A 15,951-nucleotide genomic window follows, 5' to 3' on the forward strand; every position below is an offset into this window, starting at 1 on the left:
AGAGATCCCGCCACAGGGTTCTGTTAGAACTCAGGGCTAGGACAAGAGAGAAGATTCTGGGCAGCAGGATGTAGAGGGAGAAGGAGAAGAGAATGGGATGGATATGGGGGTCAGGACTGTGCAGGGGTGGGGTAGGAGGTAGGGGAAATTAATCAGAGGATATCCTGCAATTCTCAGACTCTGAAAAGTAGAGGAGCCAGCCTCACTTCAGCCCTGCCCTCTTGTTTCACAGATGAAGAAACAGCTGGTGGCTGGATGGTTCAAGGCCATGCATTTGTTGAGCCACAGTTGGGATTGGGTCCAGCAGGAGGGCTTCGGGGCCCACTCTGTGGACTCACACAATAGGCAGGGTTAACCTCCAAGACCCCATCTGCCTGTGCTCAGCAAAACTCAAGACACACAGAGATGAAAAGAAAGAACGATATACAGAGAAAAAGGAAATCATAATTGAAAATGTGAATGCCAGCTCTGCTGGCACCCGGACACGGACCCCACCTTCTTCTGGATCTCTGAGGGCGCAAAGAGGATTATGTTCTAAAGATGGTACATGAAGGTAAACAGGGTGCCTGCTTAAAATTACCCTTGACAACCTGTCATTGCCTGTGAAGAACAGTCAGGACGGGCACAAGTTCAGAAGGCGTTTCATACCCTGCCATCGCTGTCTTGAAATTCTTAATAGTTTTATCTTTGAGCTTGTGATTTGTTGGCGAACTCCAGTGAGACAATGGCACATGCTTGGTCCTGCCCCTCCCCTCCCTGGACAAGTCCTCCGGACCCCCGGGCCCCATGTGATCTCCGTCTCCCTGATTCCAATCACTGCCATCAGATGGCAACATGGCGGCAGATGCAGGGGCAGCTGCAGTGAGGCACATGCACTCACTTCGTGCACCTCAAAGATGAGAGTGGTAGTGGCTGTCCCCATCCCAGGCTGGCAGCTAGACATTCCCTGTATCTTTTCAGTGACTGAGCCATCAATTCTTTATTTCTTTTTCCCTTAAGCCATTTTGAATTGTGCTACTGCATTGTCAAACTAAAAGGCTCCTATGGACTCTTTAGGCAGCACCCTACCCCCACCACGTCAAAATCGGATTTCAGGAAATGATGCTGTAAACTTCTTCCAGCCAGGTGGCAACAGCTGATAAGCCTTCCTGTGTCACCCCTCAGTGCAGCATTGCCAATAAGGTAGAAAGTCCAAGAAAGGGAGCTTAGAGTTTTGGGGGATCCACAGCATTCTTCTCTATCAGCAAATTGATACTCAGAGAGGGTAAGGGGTTGGCCTGGAGTCACACAGCAAGTGAGGGCAAGAAGCCTGGCGCTCTGACCCAGGTTCCCATTTGGCTACTGTGTTACCCCAGACATGCTCTTGACCCTACCAATTCCAGTATCAGGATCCCCTGGGTTCTCTCTCTCTCTCTCTGCCTATCTCTGTCGCTCTGCCTCTGACTCTTTCTGTCTCCATCTCTTTTTGCTTCTCTCTCTCCTTCAAGTATATCATCACATAATGAACAGATGAACAAAATGTGGGATACTTGTACAATGTAATAGTATTTGGACATAAAAATCAATGAAATATTGATACATGCTACAGCATGGAAAAACCTTAAAAATATACTAAGTCAAAAAAGCCAGGCAGGGAAGAGTAGCTCGCACCTGTAATCTCAGCGCTTTGGGAGGCCAAGGTGGGAGGACTGCTTGACCCCAGAAGTTTGAGACCAGCCTGGCCGACATAGTAAGAATCTGTCTCTACAATGTTTTTTCAAATTAGCCAGATGTGGTGGTTCACACTGGTAGTCTTAGCTACTGGGGAAGCTGAGGCAGGAGGATGGCTTGAGCCCAGGAGCTCGAGGTTGCAGTGAACTATGATTGCACCACTGTACTCCAGCCTAAACAACAGAATGAGACCCATTTCTTTAAAAAAAAAAACAAAAAAAGGCCACATTTTGTATGTTTGTATGATTCCATTTATATGAAATGTCCAGAATAAGCACATCCCTAGAGACAGAAGTAGATTAGTGATTGTGAAGAGTGAAGAGCCCTGACAGCTAACAGGTGTGGGGCTTATTTGGGGAATGATGAAAATGCTGTGGAATTAGATCGCGGCGATGGTTTCATAACTTTGTGCTTCTTCTGAAACCTCTAAGGCCCATGCACAAGGCGTGCATCCTGAGGTAGAAGAAGGAATTGTTTCTAAAAGGATAGATTTTATGGTGTGTGGGTTATATGGCAATAAAGACGTTATTAAGAAGCACCATCACGTGGCTTGGCACATATACTCTGTTAGACGCTGAGCACTCCTGCGTCTGCTGTGCAGGTGCACATGCGATGGATGCACAGGGTAAATACACAAGGTCACGGGCACTGTCCTACGGGACGTTTACAGGGTTTTCAAGGCGGATTTTGACTCCATAAGATTTCACCTTCAGAGTAGCAGCAGAGGCTCATGCCCCAGGTAGGATACTTGGCCACCAGCTCACCAGTGCTGGCCAGAAGAAAGAGCCAAGAATCCTAAACATAAAAAACAAACACGATGTGTACCTTCCGGGAAGATACAGAGCCCTGGAGGCTGTCCGTGAGGCTGGCTTTCCTTTTTCTCAGAAGAGAGATTTTTGGCCTGGCACGGTGGCTCACACCTGTAATCCCAGCATTTTGGGAGGCTGAGGCCAGTGGATCACTTGAGGTCAGGGGTTCAAGACCAGCCTGGCCAACATGGTGAAACTCCGTCTCTACTAAAAATATAAAAATTAGCCAGGCATGGTGGTAGACACCTGTAATCCAAGCTACTTAGGAGGCTGAGGCAGGAGAATTGCTTAAACCCAGGAGGTAGAAGTTGCAGTGAGCTGAGACTGTGCCACTGCGCTCCAGCCTGGGTGACAGAGCAAGACTGTATCTCAAAAAAAAAAAAAAAAAAAAAGAAAAGATTTTTGACTGTGCACAAAGCCTCCTGCCTATAATCCCAGTACCTTGGGAGTACAAAGCAGGAGGATTGCTTGACACCAGGAGTTTGAGACCAGCCTGGGCAACATAACAAGACCCCATCTCTACAAAAAATAAATGAGTGGAGTGTGTTGGCACTGTCCTGTAGTCCCAGCTACTTGGGAGGCTGAGGTAAGAGGTTTGCTTGAGCCTGGAAGTTCCAGACTGCAGTGAGCTGAGATCATGCCATCACACTTCAACCTGTGTGACAGAGCCAGACCTTGTCTCAAAATAAAATAAAATAAAATAAAATAAAATAAAATAAAATAACATAACATAACATAACATAAAATAAAATAACATAACATAACAGAAAATAAAATAGAATAGAGAGAGATTAGCACTCGTTAGTGCTTAAGGACCTCCCTATGAGGAACTTGAAACTTTCTCCTCGATGCAATCAGAAGGTTGAAAATGAATTTTAAAAGGCCCATTTCTGGGTGGGCTACAATATATCCAGTGCTGTTTCCTGGACCCCCCGACCTTGTCTTGAAGACAATGAAGTCCTCCGCTGCACTTTAACCCTGGACAATCTCATCTGTGTGGACACAGCACCGGCCATCTCAGCCCTCTCCAAGCGCTGGGCCCCACACAAGCATGGAATGGGAGCCCACGCCCGGCCTCCTGGTCTCCGTGCTCTTCCCTGCTCTGCTCCTGCCTGAACATCTCACCCAGGCAAATGCAACTGTGCTCTTTAATTTTTCCTACCGTATGACTGGCCCCTAAAGTCAGCCAACTCGTTCATCTGGGACTGAACTAGAAAAAATGGATGCCATGTCTCAGCGCTGGAGGGAAACGCTATGTCAGACTCACCAAGAAATGATGTGTCCAGATATACCAAACTCAACCAGCAATGGTGCTCTTGTGCCGTTTGTGTCTTATACTCCATCCTCAGAATCCAACATAATCCTCACTGTGTGCTGGGGGCCTGAGGCAGGGAACCGTGGGATGGCTTCAGTTCTGGCTGGCAGCTGTTGAGCACTCACTGTGGGCCTGCCACATCTAAATGCTTTGCAGGCATTGACTCATTAATGCTCACAATAGCCCAATGAGGTTCATGTGATTGCCCACATTCAATATCCAATAACGTGAGGCTCAGGAGGCTACTGACATTACCTGAGATAACAGAGCTGCCAAGAAGGGCAGCTGGGCCATGAGCTCCAGGGTCTGTGTCCCTTTGCCATCTTGAGTCGTTGCCCACAGGACAGAAAGGAGTCATGTCCAGGTGTGAACGGTCCCCACTCTGCTTTGGAGGCTCTTACTGTGCACTGGCCTCCTCTGATAAAGGTCCAGCCTCTGGCCGGGGGCAGGCACCCAAGCAAGAGTGTGATGTTCCCACAGTGCCAAGTGCCAGCAAGGACACGGAGCAACCAGAACTCACGCACGCTGCTGGGGGCCGTAGACACTGACACCAGCCCTTTGGAAAGTTTGGCATTGTCTAATGGAGACGAAGATGTGAAGGCTCTCTGGCCCTGGCAATTGCACACTTGGTAGATCCCCAGCAGAAATGCATTTTACGTGTGCAGTGGGATACATGTCCAAGTCGTCCACCGAAGCAGCATGGGGAACAGCCCCTGTGCCCTGGTGATGACCCCCGCGGCCATCAGCAGCAGAAGGATAAGCACCTCACGGTGGGCTCACCCCAAGGCAGAACATCAGCAGCGCAAGGAAGAATGAGGCTGCATCCAACATGCCACTGAGCAAAAGAAACCAGACACAAAAGTCCAAAATCAGGGAGAACTAAACTTCTGTGTGTTCAGGGGATCAGGCTTAGGCAGTGTAAAAACAGAGGAGAAGAAGGAGGCTAGTGCCCTAAGTCAGAAGAACGATGACTTTTAAGAAGCAAAGGAGGCTGTGATTGGACAGGGAGACATAGAAAGTTTCCAGAGTGTCTTTCTGTATCATGATGCAGTGGAAGGGGTACCTGAATGTTCAATTTACAACAATCTGCTAATAATAACAAATACGTATTACGCACTTTTCTGAATATGCGTTCCATTTCACAAAACAACGGTTCCACCGACAGAGTGGTGGCCTCGCTCTTCAACCTTGATCCCTGATTTCCCTCCAATGACTGTGTGACCACATGCTCACGCTTGAGACTAAAACTTTCTCCATAACTGCAAGATTGTCCCTGGCCTGTGCCAAGCAACCCCAGCAGAGTGGCTGCTGAGGGAAGGTGAAGGAAGGGAGATCGATTCTCCCATTTTCCCAGGGGTCCACGCCCCAGAGCCAGCTGTCTAGCCTCAGTTCTTGAACGTGATTTTTTTTTGCACTTTGTAAATGAAAGTTCAAAGCAAGGAAAACTTACTCTGAATCCCAGGGAAAGCTGTGTTCCTGCAGCTGCCCACTGAAATCTGCTCCCAAAGATGTTTCTCAAGCCCCCAGCCTCTCTCCATCACCCTTAAAATGAGAAAAGAGAATCGTTTTCTTCTCAGCGTCCAATGATGAGCCCTGACCCCACTCCACAGAGGGAAGTGCCATGTGTTTGTACTTGCAGTGGTTGGGGGTTTAATTTCGTTTGCTTAGTGAGATTTGCTCATCTTCGTTCTGGTCTGAGGTTAAGACCAGGTTTTGATCTTCGCGGCTTGTTTATGGCCTGGGTGGTTGTCCTGTTGGAAGAGAACTCGGCTCCCTCACCTTGCAGAGAGGACCACAGATGGTCAATGCTGCTTTGGAGGAGCATTTCTGTTTCTGGTTAGCAGCCACATTCTTTTTGGTTTGGTTTCATCTCCTTCTTCCCAGGCTCTGGCTGGGATAGGATTAGAAGCCTGAAACAAACAAGTAGAAACAACATCTGACTTTGCAGGATGCCTACCTTGTGTCCAGCACTGCTCCATTATGCCTGCTGACCAAGCTCATCCCCAAGTCCTCTCTGTGGGAGGGGCCATTACCTTCATGCCCATTTTACATAGGAGGACACTGAGGCACAGAGAGGCCAAGCAACTTGCCCAAGGTCACACAGCAACTTACTGGCAGAGCTGGGACTGGAACCCTGACTGCCTCCAGGGCTTTACCCTGAACTATTGCTTCTTCCCATGGATGGGTCTTCCCATCCCAGAGTCAAGGCACAGTCAGTGGCTGGGGGGATACTCTGGGAGTTGCATTTACAGAGGATGTTCCTACCCAGGAGAATGCCACCCTCTCACAGGACCTGTCCCTGTGGAGGACCAAAGACCTTGCCCACCACGATGCCCAGGACTTGCGTTTCATGGTTAGAGGTTTGCTTACGTATTGTCATCGTTCTGGGGGGAGCAGGTACAATGTCTGCACCTTTGTGGGAAGGGAGGTAGAAACGCTCAAATGGGACTTGTTCCCCCAAGATGTGTCAACTCCTCATTTTTAAATTGAATCTTCATTATTTTGGGGGTTTCTTGCCCATCCATGATTTAGGGTGGATGGGGAGGGGGTGACCCAGCCCGAGAAAAAGGGTCCCCTGTCCTCAGGTGAGACTGGTTGAACTGTGTCTCTGGAGCCAGACCACCTGAGTTGAACCCTGGCTCTGTCACTTAGCAGCTGTGTGGCTTTCGGAAAGTCACTGCCTCACTCTTTGCCTCAGTTTCTTCATCTGTAAAAGGGGAATAACAGTCCCTATTCACAGAGCTGTTGTGGTCACTAAATCTCTCAATATGTGGGACACACTGAGGACATTGCTGGCATAGTAAGCACTCGATACGCACCAGCTAGCCTAATAACGATGGAAACAATAATAGCTGTTGCTATTAGAACCCTTCCAGCCCTTCCTCCTGCCCTCCAGGCAATTGTCAAGGCCGAGTTCTGCTGTGGCGCTGGGCGGCAGAAACATTCCTCCCTCTGTGCGCTCAGCCTGGCTTCCCACAAACCCACCCAGAGCCATCCCCCCAAAGGTCCTTCCTTCCATGTGACTCGAGTCCCCAAACCCCACCCTTTCTGCCCATCTTTAGGAACCAACGGGCAGGACCCACTCCTTCCTCTCTGTAACTCCTTCCTCTCTGTAACCCCCAGTCAACCTTCATTCCCTCCCATGTCACCTGGCTACCATCATTACTTGGTGGTCACAAGGTGTCAGCTTTGAAACTCAGACAGAAAGGGGCTCAGAACTCAGAGCCCCCAGGCCTGGTTTGCTTCCCAAAGGACAGAAAGTCACCTTGCCATTCTTTTTTGGCTGAGAGGTCCACAGGGGCTATCGAAAGAAAAAAAAAGAGATGAGTCACAAATGAATGTATTAATCATATTGCAATGTAAATAATCACAAGGCAATGTGATAAGGGCTATCATTCATTCAACAAACATGCATGGAGATCCTACTACATGTCGGGCACCGTTCTAGGCTCCAAGGATACACGGTGAGCATTATCCCTTCCCTTATGGAATTTATGGAATTACACTCAGGGAGACTGACAAGAAAGAAATGTACAGGGAATACCAGGTAGTGATGAGGACTGGGGAGACACATAAGGGCTGAGAGCAGGCTGTGCAATGCCGGGCTGGGCTGGAATGATTGGCCCAGGAGGTAGCTTGCTCACAATTGGGCGGTGTGTTCTCTCCATCTATTTAGCAAGTTTGCTCTCCATTAAGAGAGGCTGTGACCACATCATCTAACCCACCTCATTTATGCTATGCCATGCTCTGGACACGGGTAGTGCTCAATAAAGCAACCAGGGGTGACTGGGTGACGACCCCAGATTGTCTTAACTGATGGTCTCCTGATGTTCTTAAACATTCTGGAAAATCACAGGGATGTGTTGTGTTAGAATTCTCAGCAGATCAGAGCTGCAGGGACCTTAGGGAAATCAGTCTAATATCTCCTCCCATTCGCAGGTAAACAAACTGACTTGAGCCAGATGGGAGCGCATGGGCTGACCGGGCTTAGGCCTGATCTTCCAGCCATGGTGCCCGGCTGCTTGGGGGGCTCCGTGTTTCCCACAGTGCAGGACGTGTGAGCCACACAGAAAGCGGCGGGGGTGGGGGGTTCAGACAAATGCAAGGTGTTTCAGTGGCGGGTTGATATATCACATGCAACAACATGGACTCGCAGGTGCAAATCTCTTTCTATCCCTCTGTTTTCCCCCGGCCAGATCTCCGCCCTTCGAAAACCTGCCTTGAATGCTTCACCATCACTTGCTCATCCTTCTGCGGTGGAGCAGGCCTCAGGCTCAGAGCCTGGAAGCCACTGTGATACTACTCACACTGTATTTCCTTTTATTAGCATCTTCTATTTATGGCACTGGTTTTAAATGTCAAAATACAAAGAGAGAGAGTGTGTGATGTCTGTAATAAATAGCTGTGCCTAAGTAGAATATGTCTCCCTTTGAAAAATCTAGGAAAAACTAGAGACAGGTGTTGCTATCATGAAAACCAGGAAACTGGCTGGGTGCAGTGGCTCGTGTCTGTAATCCCAGGACTTTGGGAGTCTGAGGCAGGTGGATCGTTTGAGCCCAAGAGTTTGAGACCAGCCTGGATAATATGATGAAACCCTGTCTCTACAAAAAATACAAAATTAGCCAGCTATGGTGGCTCACGCCTGTAGTCCCAGCTACTCAGGAGTCTGAGCCTGGGGAGATTGAGGCTGCGGTGAGCCAAGATCGAGCCACTGCACTCCAGCCTGGGTGACAGAGAGACCTGTCTCAAAAATAAACAAACAAACAAAAACAAAAACAAAAAAACACGAAGCTAAGGTGTAAATGACTGAAGTTTGGCAAACCATCAGTTGGTGGTTGCATTTTTGGGAGGATACTAAAAATAAGCAGCATTTGCTGAGAATTTACTACGGGCCGGGCTCTGCTCTAAGCCCTCTGCTCTAAGGCCACCCCCAGCATGAGTGATGGTTTCCCAGTGGATGCTGACCGCATGTTGCATCTTCTGTGCAGGCATCTTGAGCAGTTGAAGATTTTGTCATCAAGCGGTGGATGGGGTTGGGCTCCCTGGCACAGTCAGGCCTGATCGACCACCCTTGAAGCTCTTGGTCTCCGTGGACTGAATTCTGTGACAGATATCTGCAGGAGACCTGAGGATGAAGTTGGAGGTGGCAGGGCCTTTGGCTTCCTGGAAGGCATCTGGTGTCCTTGCTATGGGGGGTCGGCAGCATCAGGCCTCTCTGGTTAAGCCCCATCCCATTCCTCCAAGGGCACAGGAGTCAGAAGCTCCATTGAGCTGTGGCTGGGACCCAGGTGGACCTTGAGACAGGGGTTGAGTCCTCCCAGCCTGAGGCCCTGGCTCCGACCACCCAGCCACACTGACAGCTCTGCACTGTGGCAGCGGCTCTGGCTACAGCGAGGGTGCGTAGATCAGCATGTATCATTTAATGGAGAATAAATCCACATGGCCTACCGTTCCCTGGAACAGCGAGGGGAGCGAAGAAGTCAACAGGAGGGCTTTACTGGCTGACAAGCCATCTGGGAGATTTGGAGTCCTGGGCTTTGGGTGGCTGGAAAGGTAAGCTGCCCAGCGTGGCTCATGGGTGGCAAGTGGAGCCGAGCAAGCCAGGACCCTCTGAGGTGCTTGGGAGGGTCCTGAGGGGAACTCAGCTGTGCAGACCCAGTTCTAGACCCTTGCTTCCTCCACCTGCCTTCTCTCTGGAGGGAGTGGGAGTTTGTTTGGGAGTAAGTGGGGGGGCAGGAACGTGGGGCCACTTTCGTGTGGCCAGGGCTCCTGCGTGCAGTGATGCGGGCCGGGGAGTCAGAAGACAGCAGGTAGAGCTTTGCTCCTGCTGGATAAGTAGGAGGGTAAAGGAAGAGGAGAAAGGCACAGGATCACAGCCAGGCAGGCTGTCCAGGTTGGGTTGGGGGAAACAGGTGGTCCCTGGGGAGTCTCTGGGATCTCCAAGAAGAGGCCAAAGTCAGTCCTCAGTGGGGGCAGGGGTAGGGGAACAGAGACCTGACCAAGGAAATGGTGTTTGCTGGCCTGGGTCCTGTGCGGAAGCTTTGCCCCATGAGAGGAACAGGCAATGCCACCGAGAATGGCATTGGTTATGTACTGTGTGGGAACCATCCTTCTTTATTCCTCCGTCCTCTGAGCCCGGTGGGTTTTTTATGCCTGCGATGTGGATGAGGCAGCAGAGGAATGGAGCCATTTATCCAGCACCATGGAGCTCATAGCAGTGGAGTCGGTGTGGGCCCAGTGGTCTGATGGCTCTTCCCACACTCAGGCCACCTCTTACAGAGGAGCTCAGCTCAGACAGGCATGGCCTCTTCAAAGGCAGAGGCTCCATGGTCTCTGTCGTCACAGAGAAGGGGATTTAGAGGGAACATGGAAGCAACCAAGCCTGGGCAGCCTTGGGTGCACCCTTGGCATACACAGGTGATCGCACATAGGCCTGGCCCTTCGCTTCCCTTCTTGATGGTACAGAAGACCTGGAAGATGGGATGCAAGCTCCTGGGCATCTCTACCAGCTTCCTTTTTTTTTTTTTTTTGAGATGGAGTTTCACTCTTGTTGCCCAGGCTGGAGTGCAATGGTATAATCTCAGCTCACTGCAGTCTCTGCCTCCCAGGTTCAAGTGATTCTCCTGCCTCAGCCTCCTGAGTAGCTGGGATTACAGGCGCACATCACCACACCCGGCTAATTTTTGTATTTTTAGTAGAGACGGGGTTTCACCATGTTGGCCAGGCTGGTCTCAAACTCCTGACCTCAGGTGATCCACCCACCTCAGCCTCCCAAAGTGCTGGGATTACAGGCGTGAGCCACTGTGCCTGACCCCGCTGTCATTCTCCTCTTCTCTCTTCCTGAGTCCTGGACAGAAATCCATCCCTGCTCTGCATTTCTGGATTGCCAGGAAGTCAGTGTGGTCTGTGATCCACACTTGCCAGTCAGGCAGGAACTGTTAGGCGTGTGTCTGTGCCTACCACACGCATGCAAACACGCACACTAACACACACAAACTTGCAAACACACACAAATATACTCACTCTTACACACATACACACACTTACAAACACACACACAAATATACTCACTCTCTTACCCACACTCATATACATGCACTTGCAAACACACACACATTCCCACACACTCTGTTACACACATACACATGCACTTATAAAACACACACTCACACATTCTTGTACATATATGATAAATACACACACTCTTGTGAACCACAAAACCTCCTGCTCAGATATTATATAATATATCTTTGTTCGTGCTGAATACAACCTCATTCCAATCCACAAAATACAATTCACTGCACCCAAACACACGCCCACATACCTAGCCTCCTCCATTAGCACACATGCACACACACACCCACCTGTCATCCAATGCATGTAAACACAAGCACATCGGCAGTTATGCTTTCTGCACATAAGCACGTGCTCATTCATCTGTTTTCATTCATTGAACATCCCCTGAGCTGCAGGTGGCTCGCTGCAGGGCCACGTGTCGTGTGCCGTGGGGGGCAGAGGACAGAGCGTCCAGATGCTCTGGAGCTGGGAGGGCTGCCAGGAGAAACCAGAGTTAAGCCAGGTCTTGACGGATGGAAAGGAATTCGCATGAAGACTAACGATTCATTCATTCACTCATTTTTGTTTCAGGGATACCTTTATTTATTTGTGGGTTAATTACCTGTTTTCCACAAGCAGAATAGAAGCTCCACCAGGGCAGGATTTTTCTGTTGCCCATTGCTTTGCTTCCAGTGATTTGAACAGGGTCTGACTCACATTTGAACTCTTAATAAATATTTGTTGAAACGCTGAGATTCAATTGCTACATGAAATACCTGTTTTTCAAAAAAACAGAGGGCTGTTTTCCAGCAGCTCTGGGGAAGCTACACGACAGTCAGATGCCAGCTTCAGAAAGATTTGCCACGCGTTCTGACCCTATGGTGGTCTCTTTCCTCTCCTTTTTTTCTTCAAGAAGGAAGCTGATCCCAGTGATTTCAGCCCATGCATTAGACAGGAAACAATAGCAAATGTGTGGAATTCGTGTTTTTCTAAAGGAAACTTAAAAACTGCTGCTATCTGTTACACACAGAACGGGTCAATGCCACATGGACAGGGAATCACAAGTTTGATTTTGGTGCTTCTTGTTCCCCTTTGTATTCAGTTGTATAGAACTTTCAAAATCAGAGTGAAAGGAAAGCTGTTCTGTATCAAACCGTCTAACCAATAAATGTCATATTTTAAAAGTAGCAAAATAAATAAATAAGAATAAAAATTGTTGAATCAGTGAATGTATCCATTAATCCTCCCTGAAGGATTCTGTTGGGGGTGATTGGACCCCTATTTCATGTGATAGGTTGTTTCAAAATGTTTATGAGGAATAAGGATCTTTTTGCCCCTTTATGGAGAAGAGGGTGAAATGAGTGGTGCTTTCTCTGGAAAGAGTAGCTTGGAATCAGTGAGTTAGGAAGAGTTAAGGTTCCACAATCTTCTTGGTGACTTCAGAACTATGAAGAGTGGAGAGGGAGGGAGAAAGAAGGAGGAAAGGAGGGAGGGAAGGAAGGATGGAAGGGAGAGATTAAGGAGAAAAGAGACAGCTTATTCAGAAAGAAACCAAAGAGCGCTGAGACCTGGCATCCTCTGAGAACTGGGTGACCTGGGTCACTGGGCTTGTTTTCTGAATGTCAGCTGGGAATGAGCCAGCCCAGAGGACAGACAGGGAGTTGGAAATGAAGAGCTTGCTAATCCTGCGGTTTTGTACAAATCCTCTCATGTCTCTGGGCCTCAGCTGTGCGTAAACTCAGAGACTGGACTAGAACAGTGCTGCCCAAAGTGGCATCAGTGGGCAGATTTCAGCTGGTACCCAGACATGCATGTTTCTATTTTAATAACTGTTTATCAAGAAATAGAAAGAACAAGAAATATTGTGATAATTGCTATTCCCAAGGATGAGGTTGATTCTTACAAGAGAGTGGATGGAAAGCAGGTTTGAAGGGACATATGTAATTTTGCCCAGGTGAGATGCAGGTACAAGATGGTGCTGGTGGACGTGAAGCTGATGTTTGGGAAATGCTGGCCTAAGTGACTGGAAACATTACCAGAAAGGGGTCCTGATCCGGACCCCAAGAGAAGGTTCTTGGACCTCATGCAAGAAAGAATTTGGGGCGAGTCCATACAGTAAAGTGAAAGCAAGTTTATTAAGAAAGTAAAGGAATAAAAGAATGGCTACTCCACAGGCAGAGGAGCAGCATGGGCTGCTTGACTGAGTATACTTAGAGTTATTTCTTGATCATATGCTAAACACTGGGTAGATTATTCATGAGTTTTCTAGGAAAGGGACAGGCAATTCCTGGAACTGAGGTTACCTCACCATTTTAGAGCATATAGGGTAACTTCTTGATGTTGTCACGGCATTTGTAAACTGCCATGGCACTAGTGGAAGTGTCTTTTAGCATGCTAATGCACTATAATTGGTGTATAGTGAGCATTGAGGATGACCAGAGATCACTTTGGTCACCATCTTGGTTTTGGTGGGTTTTGGCCGGCTTCTTTATCACATCCTGTTTTATCAGTGGGGTCTTTGTGACCTGTATCTTGTGCTGACCTCCTATCTCATCCTGTGACTAAGAATGCCTAACCTCCTGGGAATGCAGCCCAGCAGGTCTCAGCCTCATTTTATCTAGCCCCTATTCAAAATGGAATCACCTGGTTCCCCTCTGACAGTACCACCTTTGCAAAAATTATAACAGTGAGAAAATTATGGCAGTGAAAGACATCTGAACTAACCAGCCCCTGTCTTGCCTTCAGCCCCCAAACTTCCCTTGGTCATTCCAGGGCTTGGCAAGCTAACCTTGGGAGAAATTTAGTGTATAGTTTAAATGATAATATCCCTTCCCACGAACTAAACCTCCTAATGAAAGACACCGGGTTAGAAGGATGAGAGGCCAAATTCTACTAAGATGTAGGCAAAAAGGATTGCCAGTCATTATTCTGGAGGTCACAAGATTTGCAACTTCCCCAATTACTCCTGCAGATACCATGACTGTTGTAGAACCTAGGAGTGTCCTTTAGAGATCTCTCCTCAGACTTTTGCATTCCTGAAAACCCCCTGGATGACTCTACCTGGACCTGTGACTTTTGACTCAACTGGTCCTTGTGGCCCCACCCAGAAGTGAATTCAGAGTGCAAGGACTGTTTTCCACACCCCTATGTTTGCATCCCCAACCAATCAGCAGTGCCCATTCCCTAGCCTCCTGCATGTCAAACTATCCTTGAAAAACCCTGGCCTCTGAATTTTCAGAGAGATTGATTTGAGTAATAAAACTCTGCTGTCTCGTTCAGCCAGTACTGTGTGAATTAAACTCTTTCTCTATTGTAATTTTCCTCTCTTGATAAATTGGCTCCGTCTGGGCAGCAAGCAAGGAGAACCCAGTGGGTGGTTATGTGACCCCAAAGGAACCTTCCAGCTCTGTGGTTTCAAGGTCCCACAGCACCTAATCATCAGCCTCACGTACAGGGTAATCTGAAAAGGGGAGCCCCCTGGAGCTCCCTGCACCCCCTACCTGACCTGCCCTCTGGGAGAGGAAGAAGATCGTACAAGGTCTTGCTGGGGCAGAGGCTGCACCTCCATCTTCATGAAGCCAGGAAGCATCCTGAGTGGGTGGGAATAATTCTGATTAGCGAGTGCCTTAGCCTCTGAATAAGGTGGACTCGGAGCCTTTGCACTGGACTCTGAGCCCTCCTTCTGGGCCACTTTTTCTCATCTCATTCAGGTCTGTGCTCTCATGTCACCTGCTTGGAACCACATTCCCTGTGTGCCCCATGATATAGGCCTCACCCACTCTCTTCACTCTCTAGCCCTCGATCTGCTCTTGTTTCCTTGGCTGGAATCTTCTTCTTTATTTGTCACTGTGTTGAGTGTCCACCTCCTCTACTTCATATCAGCTCCATGAGAGGACAAACTGTGTCTGGGGTGCTCACTGCCTGTACCCTAGTCCATTGCCGAATGAATAAACAATTGGCCACGAAATATTCTAGTCATCTGCCTCCACCTCTTAAACATGCTTTTTTATATCCATTCAAGACAGGCCAGGGTTGTTCTTTTCTTTCTTCCAGGGCAGATCTGTGGGGCCATTGTACTGCAACTGGAGTGGGCATTGGCATGTCTCAACAACAGCAGGTGGAGCCGAGCATTATTTAACCAGAGCCTGTGCCTGGGGTCCTCTGAGAGTTCACCAAGGGCTCCCATGCGTCTGTTCCTGCTTTGGGGTGTCCTAGTCAGCCAGGCCCTGAGAGGCCAGGAGGGAAGCTCCAGTCTCTCTGGATGCCTGGCAGATTTGCTTTTAATGTTCGCATTCAGCAAAGGCTTTGCAAAGACAAAAGCTTGGAGGCCTGGCTGCCCATCGATGTTGCCCGGCTGGCAGGTCTCCATGGAGACCGCAGAAGCACATCTGTTCCCTCTGACTTCCCAGGGAGGGCGTCTGCCCTGAATCCACAATGCCCAGGCCTGGAGAAGCCCAGGCTGGGTCCCCTCTGTCTACAGGGAAAACAAGAAGAAGGGAGCATCTGTTCACGCCAGGAGGTGGGCAGCTTGGGAGTCAGGGCAGAGACGGGGCTGGGCGCAGAGTGGACCCTCGGGGAAACAAAGGCCTGCGGCAGCACACGGAGCTCCTGTCCTGTGCGTCTGGGGGTGGAGGGACCAGGAATGGAGGAGTAGGGGTCCAGCAAGAACAGTTGCCAGCCTGTTCCCTGGAGGCAGAAGCAGTGATTTCCATGAGGTCAGACTCGGGGTTCTCAATACCTGGAGCTTAATGCCTCCCTGCTTTCTGTAGCTCTTGGAATCCATCCAGCCTCTGTTTCTCTTTCTGTCTTTCCCTTGCTCTCTCTCTCAGTTTCTCTCGCTCTCTCTTTTTCTTTTTGTTTCAGTCCATCTTCCTCTGGGCACTTCCCTGTCTCTCTGTGTCTCTACCTTTCTCTGCCTGTGTCTTGCTTCTGTCTCTTTCTTGGTACCACCACTCACAAAGAGCAGTGTCTCGGGAGCTATAGAAAAAACTATAGAAGAAGAAGTTAGAACTTGCTAGAGTTGTGCAAATGGTGCTCAGCCCCAACTTCTGCCCATGGCTG

The sequence above is a fragment of the Macaca nemestrina genome, chromosome 15, assembly GCF_043159975.1.
Source record: "Macaca nemestrina isolate mMacNem1 chromosome 15, mMacNem.hap1, whole genome shotgun sequence".
Classification (NCBI taxonomy): domain Eukaryota; kingdom Metazoa; phylum Chordata; class Mammalia; order Primates; family Cercopithecidae; genus Macaca; species Macaca nemestrina.